Source organism: Gopherus evgoodei, chromosome 2, assembly GCF_007399415.2.
Source record: "Gopherus evgoodei ecotype Sinaloan lineage chromosome 2, rGopEvg1_v1.p, whole genome shotgun sequence".
Lineage (NCBI taxonomy): Eukaryota > Metazoa > Chordata > Testudines > Testudinidae > Gopherus > Gopherus evgoodei.
The window spans coordinates 81,879,353-81,893,984 of NC_044323.1; positions in this window are offsets into that span (position 1 = coordinate 81,879,353).

Consider the following 14,632-nt stretch of genomic DNA (forward strand, 5'->3'; position numbering starts at 1 on the left):
ATTTTCTGACTCATGGTCTGAGTCGTCACTAGGAACATCATTACCATCATTAATATTTTTACTGCTTTTATCACTGTCATTTTTACTATACATATTTTTACAATGTAAATACAAGTGCTTACTAGTAATTACAAAATTAAAACATGTCTCTTGCTTTGCTTTCAAAGCTGACCTTATAACTACACTAGAATTGAGTGTTTTGGTTGTCATACAGTTTCTTTTTTTGGGGTTTTATGTCAGTTACCATGATAAAAATTATTTCACATGCTGCATTTGAATGTGGTAATGTGAAAACCTTTTTAGTCAGTTCAGATATATTTGCAAACATGAATTGACCCGAATAATCTAAATTAATTAACTTTCAATTTTTCTACAAGTTCCTCAGTCTCAGTTTGCACCAAAACATTGCTAATTATAGCAGTACATTTATCTTTCTTTAATGTTACAGCCTCAGCAATTTTGGAATCAGGGAAACATTTTTTAACTACTTCAGTCAAGTGTTCTACAGATTGAATACTGACATTGTGTTCAGCAAAGTAACAAGCCATTCTAATCTCTGCATTTTTATCTTGCTCTTCAAATTTTTGTGCTTTTTTAATTTCACAATCTTGTTTATTAAACATATCATCAATTTTCTTTGTATTAGATACTGTCTCAACCTTTTGTTTATGTTTTTTACCATTAGCATGCTTATCTAACTCACAAGTACGTGCCTGGATTTTTACATAGCAACATTTGCAATAAGCTAAAAACCGATTGTTTTGTACTTTCTGCAGCCAGTCTTTGTATTTACTTTTCGAAGCTATGAGTCTTGAAAGGCTGTTTTGAAAGTAGATGGCTTCTCTTTTGGTGAAAGTTCACCTGGAGTCTTCAAAACTTTGTCAGGGGTGCTATCCCATTGTTTTCGTTTCGACATGGACGGATCTTTGCCTACTCCTGCAGTCCTCTTCCTCTTCTCACCAGCCTTATTGGTCTCTTTATTCATTTTTTACTTTAGATAAAAAATGGAAAGAGATCTCTGAAATAATGGAATGTGATAATTAGTATAAAGTATATTTCAATTTATATTTAAATCAAAGAAGGGAATATACTATATATTATTACCTAACACAGTAGGCAAAGATATTTAATATTTGCCTGGAGGAAGGAGCAGTTACAAATTTATGAACAGCCGAACGCTCTTGTCCACGTTCTCTTGCAACTGCAAGCACAAAATACAAAATTTCAGAGATTTAATGACAGATCAAGAAATTAATTGTAATCAGTAAGTATTTCAATATATTTAGTTATTCGAAGAAACCTTACCTAGAAAATAAATTTGATAACCATCTCCTCATTACCCGCCAGCCAGCTGTTGCTGAGGTTGGTTTGTTGTGAGTACATGCGTGCACTTGTCACTTCACTTATGCCGTTATGATATAGTACGTTGAAGCACTATAGGAGAGCAGCACAGCCCGATTATGAAAATCACGTGACAAATATTCACCAATGGAAGAACGCATTTTGAGGGAAATTTAAAAGAAGCGCAAATATTTTACTTTTTATGAAAACTTCCCAGGATTTTTGAGATTTGGAAAGTCTTACTTTTTATGAAATTTTCCCAGGATACTTAGCTTTTGAATGAAAATTCCCAATTTCCCAAGTTGAAACATTTTACTCAAAAATTCCCAGATTTGGGGAAATTTCCCAGGATATAGAAGCACTGCTGTGGGAGTTGAACCCTGGTCTGCAGAGCCTAGAATAGCTCGCATTGCCCTAGGAAGGCAGGCAGAGCCTTGTCCAGAGAACGCTGTCGAGATTGAGCACCACAGGATGTACAACCCAAGGAGTTCAGAATGACAGTACCCTGCAGCCCTCTGATTAGTCCAGTGCACTATTTAACCCTGGAGGGAGCCCAGGAAGTTGTCTGGGCAACCATAGACTTCTGGCTTGCAGGGCTGACCTTACCATGAGATGAACTGAACTGGCCATCTCAGGTGCCAGACTGTGGGGGGGTCCCCACTAGGACCCAGAGTGTAGAAAATTGTGTCTGCTGCTGGTGCATATGTATTCTCTCTGCTCTGGATGCACAGAGATGGTGGAGTGCTGTGCTGGAAGGAGGGCATAAGACACATAACAGGCAGGCAGGCGAAAAGGTGAGAGGGAATAACAGAAAGCAGCAGGAGCTGCAGGGAGAGAAAGAGAGGACGAGAAGCCTCTTATGTACCTTTTGAGCACCCCCAGGAGCCTGGACTGATTAACAGCAGCTTCTCAGGGAGCTTCTTGTTTCGTGCTGCTTCCCTGAACCCACTTGAGGAGAACAGGCAGTCAACTGAAGTATTAGGAGCCAGTTAGGCCCTTAAGATGCTGATATCTTCCTTCACTCAGGCCCTGCTACCAGCCTGCTTATTTGTCCCCTTCAATTGAGTGTTGAGAGCCACTATAGCTGGCACAGAACAGCAGTCATGCGTGAAAGAAGAAAACGCCCTTCTGGGGCAGCATTCAGAAAAAGAAAGCAAGCAAAGGAAGCTTTTCTATCTAAGCAAGGAGGAGATATCTCCTGAGATATGTAGACACAAACGTTCACGGTGAACCTTCCGGTCCCAGTGAGGATATGAGTGGTGAGGAGATGCCTGATCTTCCAGTTAGTCAGAGTGCGGGTGACCTGGCAGCTACTGCAGCATCCATATCTCCATCTGAAATGGATGTAACCATGCACATTCCTGAAGAAAAGTGTAGATCAGAGAAGAGTGTGGTGGAAGCGCAAGAAACAGCTGCTGCGGAGTTTAGTTCCTTAAGTCTAGATGATCCAGGACTGTGGACCCACTTGAGCAGTAGCCTGAGGGGCCACAGCAAGTGAAAAACTTCATGTTCCTCAAAGACAATGAAAATAGAAGTTTCCATCCAACACATTACTGGCGTGAAATCGCCAGTGGTGACAAAATGGAGAGGCCATGGCTTATGTACTCAAAACCCCAGAATGCTTCTTACTGTTTTTGTTGCAAACTCTTCCAGTCTAATGTTCCAGCCACATTGGGTTCTACAGGAACAAAGGACTGGAAGAATCTGGCTAGAAATCTGGCATGCCAGGAGAAGGCAGCAAATCACCAGAGAGCATTCCATAGGTGGAAAGAGCTTGAGATGAGACTAAGCTTAAAGGCCACCATAGATGATCTGTGTAGCGGGGTGGTTACCCCGCTCCTGCCCTGAAGGGCTTAAAACAGCCCTGGGAGAAGGCTGTGGGAGGGAAAGCAGCTAATAGGCTGATTGGGGAAGCAGCCACAGCTGGGCCACACCCCAATCAGGCCTCAGCTGGCCCTATGTAAGAGTCTGGGAGCCAGGAGCTCAGCCGTCTCTCTCTAGTTGTAGAGGGAGACGGACTTGGCTGCAGGGACCTGAGCAGAGTACCTCAGCGGAGCAGGGCTGGGGAAAGGCAGAGAGCTGAGGAGACTCCAGTCTCGAAAGCCCCAGGCTGTGGCCTAGCAGAAGGCCAACGGGTACTGGGGGTTGCAGAGGGCAGCCCGAGGTAGGCAAAGGCAGCAGGTCCAAACCCAACCTTGCCGGTGATGAGTAGGCTGATACTGCAGTCTGCCCCAGAGCATGGGGGCTAGATGATGACTGGCAGTAGCCTTATATTGAGGTGAGGTGGGGATAGAGAGTGAGGCCTCCCTGGGGAGGGGAGACCCTGAAAGAAAGGGGTTACTGCCAAGCAGCAGCACCCCAGATAACGGGGCACTGGGTCCGGGAGGGACACCGGGCCAAGCAGCAGAGGGAAACCACCCTGTAGAGGGTGCTCCGGAGGCTAGAGAGCTAATTCTTGGAAGATACCAGCAGGACGTGCTGCTGGGTGAGTCTGTGCCCTGTTACAATCAGCGTCAAGAGAAGATTGCATCAGAGTCTCTTTACTGGCAAAATAGTCTGAAAAGGCTCATTGCTATTGTGAGAATGCTTGCTATTCAAAACCTAGCACCTCATGGCACTTCAGATCAGCTGTATGTGCCAGACAATGGAAACTTCCTTAAAATTGTGGAGCTGATGGCTGAGTTTGATGCTGTACTCCAGGAGCATCTACGAAAAATCGCCACCCAAGAAATGTACACACACCACTACCTTGGAAAAACAATTCAAAATGAGATCATACAGTTACTGGCAACAAAAGTCAAACAGAAGGTTGTGGCAGATCTGAAGTCAGCAAGATATTCTGGACTATTCTGTTATTCTGGACTGCAAACCTGACATCAGCCATACAAAACAAATTACTTTAATGGTGCATTTTGTAACAACGACATAACCTAGTGAAAATGTCCCTGCAATGGTGACTGTCAGAGATCATTTTCTAGAATTTATTGACAATGGTGATACTACAAGAGCTGCTATGACAAATGTGCTTCTTAAAAAGCTGGAGGATATGGGAATTGTGATAGCTGACATGAGAGGTCAGGGCTACGATAATGGTGTCAATATGAGAGGAAAGAACAGAGGAATGCAGACACGGATCTGAGAGTTAAACCCTTGAGATTTTTTTGTCCCATGCAGTTCTCATTCATTGAACTTGGTAGTCAGTGATGGAGCATCAGCTTCTAGTGAGGCTGCTGAATTTTTTAATGTAATTCAAAGCATCTATGTATTTTTCTCTGCATCAACTCATTGATGGCAAATTTTGAAGCAACATCTGGGAACATCCTCTCTGAGACTGAAACCGCTGAGTGCCCCATGATGGGAAAGTCAAGTGGAGGCGATAAAGCCTATCAAACACCAAATTGGAAAGATAGATCATGCCATAGTTGCCATTATGGAGGATAATGCTATGACAGGAACTATTTGTGGGAGAGCAGTGGCAGAGGGAAATGGAATCACCAGAAACATACATAACTTCATGTTTCTGTGTGTCTTAATGTTGTGGCATGACATATTGTTTGAAATGAATGTTGTAAGCAAGAGACTCCAAGGTGTTGACCTTGATATATCTGGAGCAATGGAACAACTGGACAAAGCAAAGTCATACCTACAGTCTTACCGGTCAGATAAGGGATTTCAAAACATTCTGAAGAGTGCACAGAAGTTGGTAGAGGAACTTCACACTGAAGCTATTTTCCCACCCATTCAAGAATTCAAGAACCATCGAAGAAGACATTTTGATTACAAGGCATGGGATAATCCCATAAGAGACCCCAAATAACAATTCAAAGTTGAATTCTTTAACCAGGTGCTAGATTGTGCAATACAGTCAGTTGAAGAACGTTTCATGCAGCTCAAGGAACACAGCAGTATATTTGGGTTGTTATATGATATTCCAAAACTCCTCACTATACCTGAAGAAGACCTACACCAGCAATGCAGGGCACTAGAGACAGTGTTGACACATGATGACATGCACAATACTGATGAGAATGATTTAGGTGATGAACTGAAAGCCCTTTCAAGATACATTTCAGCAGGATCCACTCCAAAGGCTGTTCTGGAATATATATGCACGAATAAGATGACCACCCTCTTTCCAAATGCTTTTGTGGCTCTGCACGTACTTTTAACACTTCCTGTAACAGTTGCCAGTGAAGAATGCAGCTTCTTCAAGCTTAAGTTAATAAAAACATATCTACGCTCCACAATGGACACAGGAGAGGCTGGTCGGCCTTGCAACCATCTCAATAGAGCAAGAGCTGGCTCAGACTGTGGCCCTTCAGGAAGCAGTTCAAATCTTTGCAACCAAGAAGGCACGGAAAGCACCAGTTTGATTATTCAAACAGATAAAAATGCCAATGTTTACTATGCAGACAAGAAAAGTCACATTTGCTGTTCAAGCATTTGAAAGTTGTGTTACTTAAAATTTTTGAACAAGGCATTTTAAGTTGTTAGTTCTCCTTTATTGGGGTAGGTAGCAGAGCAGTACCATGAGAGAACTAGAATGGGAAGAAGGCAGAACTGAGACTTTTCAGAGTTTTGGCCCAAGCAAGGAAGCATGGGGGCATCATTTGAGCTCCCTGCCTCAGATGCCAAAATGTTATGGGCCGGCCCTGCTGGCTTGCTGTGACACCTGACAACTCCTTGTCTCTGATGCTTGCTTACTGAACCCGCCTCTAGTGATTCTTCTGACCCCTGCTCATGGGCTACCATTTTGTGGCTGTCTTTGATGTGTGACCACTAGCCCAGCTTCAATTGCTAGGCCAGAGTACCTGTGCCCCAGCCCCTAACATAACAATCTGTTGAACAGATACATCAGTGAACGTAAGGTAGAGTTGGTCAAAACATCCTGAAACTTTGGCAAATGTTGCTGGTTTTTTTAATCATCTGTAACTAAAAAGGTTTGATTAAGATTCAGAGAAGCATCTGCCTATCTGGATGCTCATCTAAACCTTTTGAGCTTCACCCATTGGGAGAGAATATTGAAAGTGAGCAGTACAGAGCCAGTCTAAACAAGACAGCATATTAACTATTTGTCTTCAAATCTATACAAGTCTGAGGCTTCCTTTTCTTTCCCCACCCTGAACATTTATTTTCTTAATCTTTTCATTTTTTTCCAGTTCTGGTATCATTTTGTTTTCTAGCTTTATCGAAACAGTACAAAATTTTACACTGAAAGGAAGAGCTGGTACTTAACTCCTGCTGGAAAAGAAAGAGCTGTAATTTGGCCCCTGCTCATTCTGAGCCCTGCCATTAACCTATGCTGAGAAATAATGTTACAAAAAAGACATTTAAAGAAATATTGTATATGAATGAGGCAATATCTCCAAATTAGCAGTGGCTAATGTATTTTAACCTTATCAATTGCTTTAACAGTCTGTTGTATTTCCCCACTGCACCTGCTATGCTGCCATAACCATAGGTAGCCCATACATTCAACAGCTCAGCCAGGCATTCTAACTGGGCATAGCTGCCTGTAATGTTCCATAGCAATTAAGATGTAAAAGCCTCACAGCCTGATTCCCATTACATATACTGTAGCTCACAAAATATGCTACAGGCTCTATGGAGACACGTTTTCAATACAAGTGCATTTATGTGTGTACCCACTTTGCATGTGAAATTACCGGATGAATGTCTGCAAGTCCCTGCTTGAACATGACTAGTTACATGGATTTGTGCATGTACACATGCACAAACCCAGTCTCCCTGTGCATGGTTGCAATTTGCAACCACACATTTTGTGTTCACAATTCAATGGAGAGTTTACATCAAGATAATTGTGCCTCTCCCTACCTACTGACAGGTTCAAACCTACCTACCTACTTACCTACCATCATAACTGAGCACCAAGTAGTGCATAGTGGGAGGTATTTGAAGCAGCAAATATTCTGACTTGTGGCCACAATTAGTTTTTTGTGTGTACAAAGTGTGTGCACAAATTGCACCCCCAAGCAAGGAGCCTGGGACTTTTGAAAGCTGTAGCCATTTGAAAATCTAGGGTACCTATTATTTTACAAAAAAAAACCACTCCAAAACCAAAAAAAACCCCATCCACCCCAACCAAACACTGCATTTTAGCATTATACAATTTTCAAGCAGTAATGGTAGAGAGGATTATCTCCCATCTCTCTCTACTGCTTTAGAGGTTATTTTTGTTTTTTAATTATTGTTTTATTGATTTGGGAAGGCTAGGTTGAAGAAACGTGTTTTGCAATTCAGTTAGGAGGTGCTGAGATTCCTGATTCCTCTCATCTTTTTTTGTTACAAAGTTGTGGCCATCCTTAGAGAATTCTGTCTCTTGAACTTGTGAATCTCACTCTTGAGAATGGCAATTATATTGTTCCAGTGGATCACAGCTGTTGTGGAAGGTCACAGCCTCAGGGCTTGTCTACACTTACTGTGGGAGTGACGATCGATGCATCGGTAGTCGATTTAGCGGGTCTAGTGAAGACCCGCTAAATCGACCATAGATTGCTCTCCCGTCGACTCCTGCACTCTACTGGATTGAGAAGAGTAGGAGGAGTGGACAGGAAAGCGTCTCCCATTGACATTGCGGAGTGTGGTCTCTGCGGTAAGCAGGTCTAAGTTACGTTGATTTGTGTTATGCTATTCACCTAACTCAAATTGTGTAGCTTTGTCATAGTATAATTCCCTATTCTGAACCTTAGCGTCCCAAAGATGGGGTACCAGCATGAATTCCTCTAATCTCAATTACCATCTTAGTACTTGTAGTGCTGCCACCAACCAGGAATTCCAGTGCCTGGTACACTCTGATCCCCCCAAAACCTTGCCTGGGGACCCCAAAACCCAGACCCTCTGGATCTTAACACAAGGAAAGTAAACCCTTTCCCTCACCTTTGCCACTCTCAGGCTTCCCCTCCCTGGGTTAACCTGGATGATCACTGTGATTCAAACTCCTTGAATCTTAAAACAGAGAGGAAAATCCACCTTCCCCCTTCCTTCTCTCTCTCCCTCCCAGACTCTCCCTGAGAGAGAAAGTAATCCTAACACAGAGAGAAATTAACCTTTCTCCCCACCAATTCCCTGGTGAATCCAGACCCCGTCCCCTGGAATCTCACCAGAATAAAAAAAAATCAGGTTCTTAAACAAGAAAAGCTTTTAATTAAAGAAAGAAAAAACAGTAAAAATTATCTTTGTAGATTTAAGATGGAATATGTTACAGGGTTTTTCAGCTATAGACACTGGGAATACCATCCCAGCCTAAGTATACAAGTACAAATTAAAATCCTTTCAGCAAAATACAAATTTGAACTCCTTCCAGCCAAATACACATTTGCAAATAAAGAAAACAAACATAAGCCTAACTCGCCTTATCACCTAGTACTTACTATTTTGAATCTATAAGAACCTGTATCAGGGAGACTGGAGAGAAACCTGGTTGCACATCTGGTCATTCTCAGAACCCAGAGAGAACAACAACCAAATTCTAACAGCACACACAAAAACTTCCCTCCCTCAAGATTTGAAAGTATCCTGTCCCCTGATTGGTCCTGTGGTCAGGTGACAGCCAGGCTCACTGATCTTGTTAACCCTTTACAGGCAAAAGAAATATGAAGTACTTCTGTTCTATTAACTCTTACTTATCTGTTTATGACAAGCTTAGACTGAATTTCTCCTGCAGTGTAGACAAGGCCTCAGAGAATGAGGCAGTCTCTTGGGTAAGTTGAGCTAGTCCTGTGGAGGTTTTGAAGATAAGGATTAAAACCTTGAACTTGCCTCTGTACTCATTGAGGAGCCAATGCACTGAGTGAGTACCAGTGTGATATACAGGTTGTATTGTTGAGTATGATAGCTGAGCTGTTAAATTTTGAATCAACTGAAGCTTTACTAAGCTCAGCAATTTCATTTCTAGGTATAGTGCACTGTGGTAATCAAGCCAGAAGGATGCAGATATGTAGATCACTATGGCCAAATACAAGTCTGATAAGATGAGACACAATCTTCTGGCCAAACTCAGGGTGTAGAGGCCATTGCTCCTGGTTGTAACTACACCTCTACTCCATTATAACGCCACTCGATATAACACGAATTTGGATATAACGTGGTAAAACAGCACTTTGGGGGTCGGGGGAAGGGCTGCGTACTCTGGTGGATCAAATCAAGGTTGATTATAATGTGGTTTCACCTATAACGCGGTAAGATTTTTTGGCTCCTGAGGACAGCATTATATCGAGGTAGAGGTGTTTTTGGCTCTCCGGTAGCAGTGAAAAGTCCAGAAGGAACCCCATCATAACGAGCAGCTACCCTCAGTGAAGGATGATGTTATGATAGGTAAGCAAGTTGTAGTATTTTAGTGCAGTAGACACCACTTATCCAGAGAGCTACTTTATTGGGATGTCTCCCAGGGAACCAATTCAATCTAATCCTGATCTGGAGAATGGTACAGACTGCTGCTTAACTGGGGCATTCTGAGGATGGATTCAGTCACTGTGGTGCTAACAGCTTACGTAGCATTTAACCTTATCTTAAGTAGGTGTGAAACTTCAAAACTCCAGATTTTAAATGAAGAAGTTGCCATCTAATGATCCAGGGGGGAAAAGATACAATAAAGATGAACAGGCAAGAGTAGATTATTTTAGCCTTGATTTTAAAATAAAGTACCCAATAAAAAAAGAAATGGCATCGTCTCATCTTCACTATGCCAGGTTGTCCACAAGGTGATCTGACTTCAGAGATTTTTTTTGTCTTCAAGGAACCAGAGGTATTCTAGTGAAATGCTGCTCTTTCCTATTCTATAATACACTTCTTTCCCTGCCAAAAAAATTCAGCAACTATAAACAACATATTCTCTGCTCTCCTGTGTGACTTCCAATATGTTGAGATAATTCATATTATTCCCTTGAGGCAACTAAGCAAGAACAGAAGAACTTGTTTAAATTAAAGCTAGGTTCAGCCAGAAAAAGCACAGCTGGATTTGGAACTTTCTTGTAGGTTGCTGGCCTGTCACCTCAGCCCAAGGAGGATTAATACCACATCCACAGTCTGTTCAGGCCCTTTCCTCGAGGCCTTATTTATTGGTTGTACTGACAATCATCTGTTCTTATTTTGGGGTTTGTTGTTCAACACTAACAGTTACCTTTTCCCTGTCCCAGGAACTTCCTTGCCAGAGCCTCCCTGCTCCTGACAGCTCTTCCTCAGTCCTCATTAGGTCATCTTCCTGGCAGTCTCTTTTCTTCCTCTGCGACATGTTTCCCATAGCTCTCCTCCTCAGCTGAGCTCTTTCAGCCTTTATATGAATCAAGCGCACCTCAGGCTATCAACCTACGGTTGCCAACTCTCCAGGATTGTCCTGGAGTCCCCAGGAACTAAAGATTACTCTTTAATTAAAAGATCATCATGTGATGAAACCTCCAGAAATACATCTAATCACAACTAACAACCCTATCACCTGACCCCTTCATAGCTGGGTATGATAATTCCCCTCTATGAGGCCCAACACCTGTTCTTAAAGGGTGTCTACTTCAGAACAGGCTGCTTAAGCCCTTGGAGGGGCAGACACCCTGTAACTCTTCCAGTGTTCTGCTAGTGAGTTTTGGGTTGGCCCTATAGAGAGATAGGGAACAGCTGGAACATTTGGATCGGGAACTAGGTTTTTGGAATTTGAACAGCTCATTCCCTCTGCAGAATTGGAAGCTTTTGGTTTCAGTCCATCTCTATCCAACACACATCTCTGTTTAACATTCTGTGCCATTGAAAGGGGACTAAAGAAAATAGTCGCTTTAGGGCCTGATACAAAAATACATTGGATTCAATGGGCTTCGGATCAGCCCCCCTCACCTCCACTAGCTTCTGATTTGGTTTAGGTCTCAAATGAGCACACAAGTTGTTGGGGATATAGACTAGAGTTTGGAGAAGTTCCAGATTTAGGGCCCAATTTCTTCTCTCAGGGCCTGATTATCATTTACATTATGGCCCTAAAGACTCCCAGAGCAGTGTTGTGAAAATAAGAAAGAATCCTTAGTTTTCATATCTTAGCAATTGTAATTTAAATTTGGGGGAAAGGTTCTGGAGGAAAATAAATTCTTGTTTGATGCAAACTGTTTCATCCACTCCTCATATACAGAAAAACATGTGGTGCTGAATGAACTAGGGAAAGTATTTTTAGGGTTAAACCCACTCAGCACCAGCCCAAAGATAAAATACCTTACCAGGTCAGATCGGACCTCTACTTCAATTGCACAGCCTTACTGATATTCCTGTAAAGAAACTGTTTCCTCTTCTCAGACAAGGAACCTCTGCAGATCCTGGCCACTCTGATTAGCAGTACAGAATGCTTCTTCTCTCTGTCCTGTCATGCCAAGGCCCTTGAACAAAGCAGCATGGCAGAACAGGCATTGAAGGAGAAACTGATGCCACATGTTAAATTGTTCCAGTCATAAATTTAAGTGATTGCAAAAAGCAATTCCATCTTCTTTAACTGACTAAACTCAAACACTTTTAACAGATTTTTCACCCAGCCCACCCAGAACAGCTTTGGCATTTTTTGGCCTGATTTTTATAGCCTGCATTTATAAACAGACATTAAAAATGCTATTCCTAGCTCTCAGATATAGCACCAGTGCTTGCTACACTTTCTTTTGTGGTTTTGGAGTATAAAGATGCATGTGATCTCCTGAGTAGGTCAGAGGGAGCATGTTTTCATTTGTCCGATAAACGTAAGGTGAAGGGTGCAGAAAATATCCATTTTAACTCATGGGAAGAGTACACAGAACTGGGAAAGGTGGGATTTGCTTGAATATGTTTCTGGGGGAGCTGAACACATTTTCCTGTGGGATAGTAGCTCAGTTGCAGGATGCATAATTCATTTATATCCTGCACAGATATATGCAAAGGTTAGAGATATAATTAGTCTTTCTCTGTTCTCCCACTTCTGACCCACACCAACACTGTCTCTTACTCAACCTGTCACTGTTAGCAGCATTATCCAGGTCTCCAGAAGAGAGACAGTATTAAAAAATTATGGTAATTTAATTCAGAATGAGCTTCCCTTTATAGTTTTCACATTATTCTTATAGAATTGTCTATTAATAAACTGTAGGAATCATTTTACATTTCTATAGCACTTTTCCTCCCAAAGGATCCTAAAGCACTTTGCTAGCGACAGGGCTCATTTTACCTACTCTTGACAGATAGGACTCAGTTTTACCGTTATGGTACAGTCTCAGCTCTGGAGGCACGGTTGAGCCACTCTACTCAAGCAGGACCTCCCTGACTCAGGAAGAGAGCATACATGCTGCTTGACCCCTTCAAAAAGCATCATGCTCCCCTGCATACCTGGCTAACTCCACCAGCATGTGCTCACCTTTTCCTCTGCCCTCCTCACCCTCTAGGTGCATGGCAGGAGCTGTTCCTCTGCTCCAGGGACCAAAAGGACCTCCACTGATCCCTACTGCGGTAGAGTGATGTAAAAGGGGCAGTATTCTCCCCACCATCCCTTATGCATCCACAGAGCAGCAGGGCACCATCAGACCCATCTCAGGACTGTATTATCTCTTACACCCACCAGCCTTTCTATTTACCGGCAGGGATAAGTGGCATGTTACATCTATTTCAAAGGGAATTGAGAGATGTAGGGAATTCCAGATGGGTGGAGGTTCTTACATGACTCTTGCTATTACCATTATATGTTTGTATGTAGTAGCACCTACAGACCAACTGAGATCAGGACCCCTTTTGCTAGGGGCTGTACACACCTAATAAGAGAGAGCCCCAAAGATATTACCGTCTACATAGACAGGACGAGCAAAAGTTAGGGATGAGGGAACAAAGGCACAGAGAGATGAAGTGATTTGTCTCATGATTACATGGCAGGTTAACAGCAGATTCTGCCTTAAAACCCAGGTTTCCTGACTCCCACGCAAGTGCCTTCGTCACTAGAACATAATGGGGATTGAATAAGGAGTCCCAGTAGTTGCCTCCAATTTTTTCAGTTACACCTTCACAATGGTTATGAACAAGGAGATGGAGTTATGTGTAGATCTTCACTGACTAAGCTTGGCTTTTATTGAAGACTTCCAGGGACAATAATCCAAAGAAATGACTCCACAGACTTCTTGTAGGTGAACCGGTCTGAAATCTAAAGTCCTTATGTTCCTAGCTCCAATGTCTTTATCTGGCACGCTACCACTTATAGCAGATGGGCTGACAGGACTCAGACCACAAAGTCACAGTCAAAGCTAACTTCTGAGTTAGCCCATCAAGTGCTTACTGTCTTTGTGAAACTCCAACAGTGTAGTTCCATTTACCCACTGGAGATGTAGTTAGTGGGTAAAAGGAGCTACATCCATTTACACCAACTGAGAATCTGGAGCAGTGAGTTACTACTGAAATCACTGGAACAAAGTACATTTATATTCCAAGCAGGTGACTAAGCATGTCAAAACTGAAATTCCTTAAGGTCACAACATATCAAGCCTGATTCTCCTCTCACATGGAATTTAAATCTGAAGCAACTCTATTTAAGTCAATGAATTACATCGGTATAAGACTGGTGTAAGAGGAAAATCCAGTCCACTGAAACAATGGTGGAGCGTTCATGTATAATTTCATTTGTAGGTCATGTACATTGGAACCAGCAACAGAAGCGTCTAGGTCAGTTTTTCTTTTATAGCACTGAAGTGGGTCAGTGGTGGTTCCTCCCCCTCTGACTCAGTGGGAGGTCACCCTGGCTCACTACGTCAGTGTGTGTCACCCACTGTCAGGGAATTAGCATAGTCTGCGTGAGGATATGGGGCCCAAGCAGCAGGGTGGAGTGGATTCACAGTCTTAAGGGGCTCTGGCTCTCAGGCTGAGTAGGCTATAAACAGTGTGTGTATTCCAGCCCCCGGCAGTGCAGTGCAGTAAACAGTCTAGGCTCAGCCCTCAGGAAGGGGAGAGCAGTGGATAGTCTAGTGATCTAGTTCTGGTGGATGGTAGGCTAACACAGGCCTCCTGGCCTACAGTGTGAAGCTGCCACCCCACAAGCGGGGTGGCGGGAGATAGGATGACCCGGGCCCACCCAATTCCACCAGGTCTCAGCCGAGGGGCCTAACAGTGGGGGATTCCCCACTGTGGTCAGTGGGGAATCCAGCCACAATATGCTGACCTGGTTTCAGGCAGCAATGCATTCAGACTGGAGTCGGATTCCCTGGGCCACTTCCTACCCTTTCCTTGGGGTGTACGTGGGTCTGTGAGTGTCCTTCTTCTCCCTGGGATAGGTAGCTAGCAGCTGTCCCAGCGACTCCTCAAT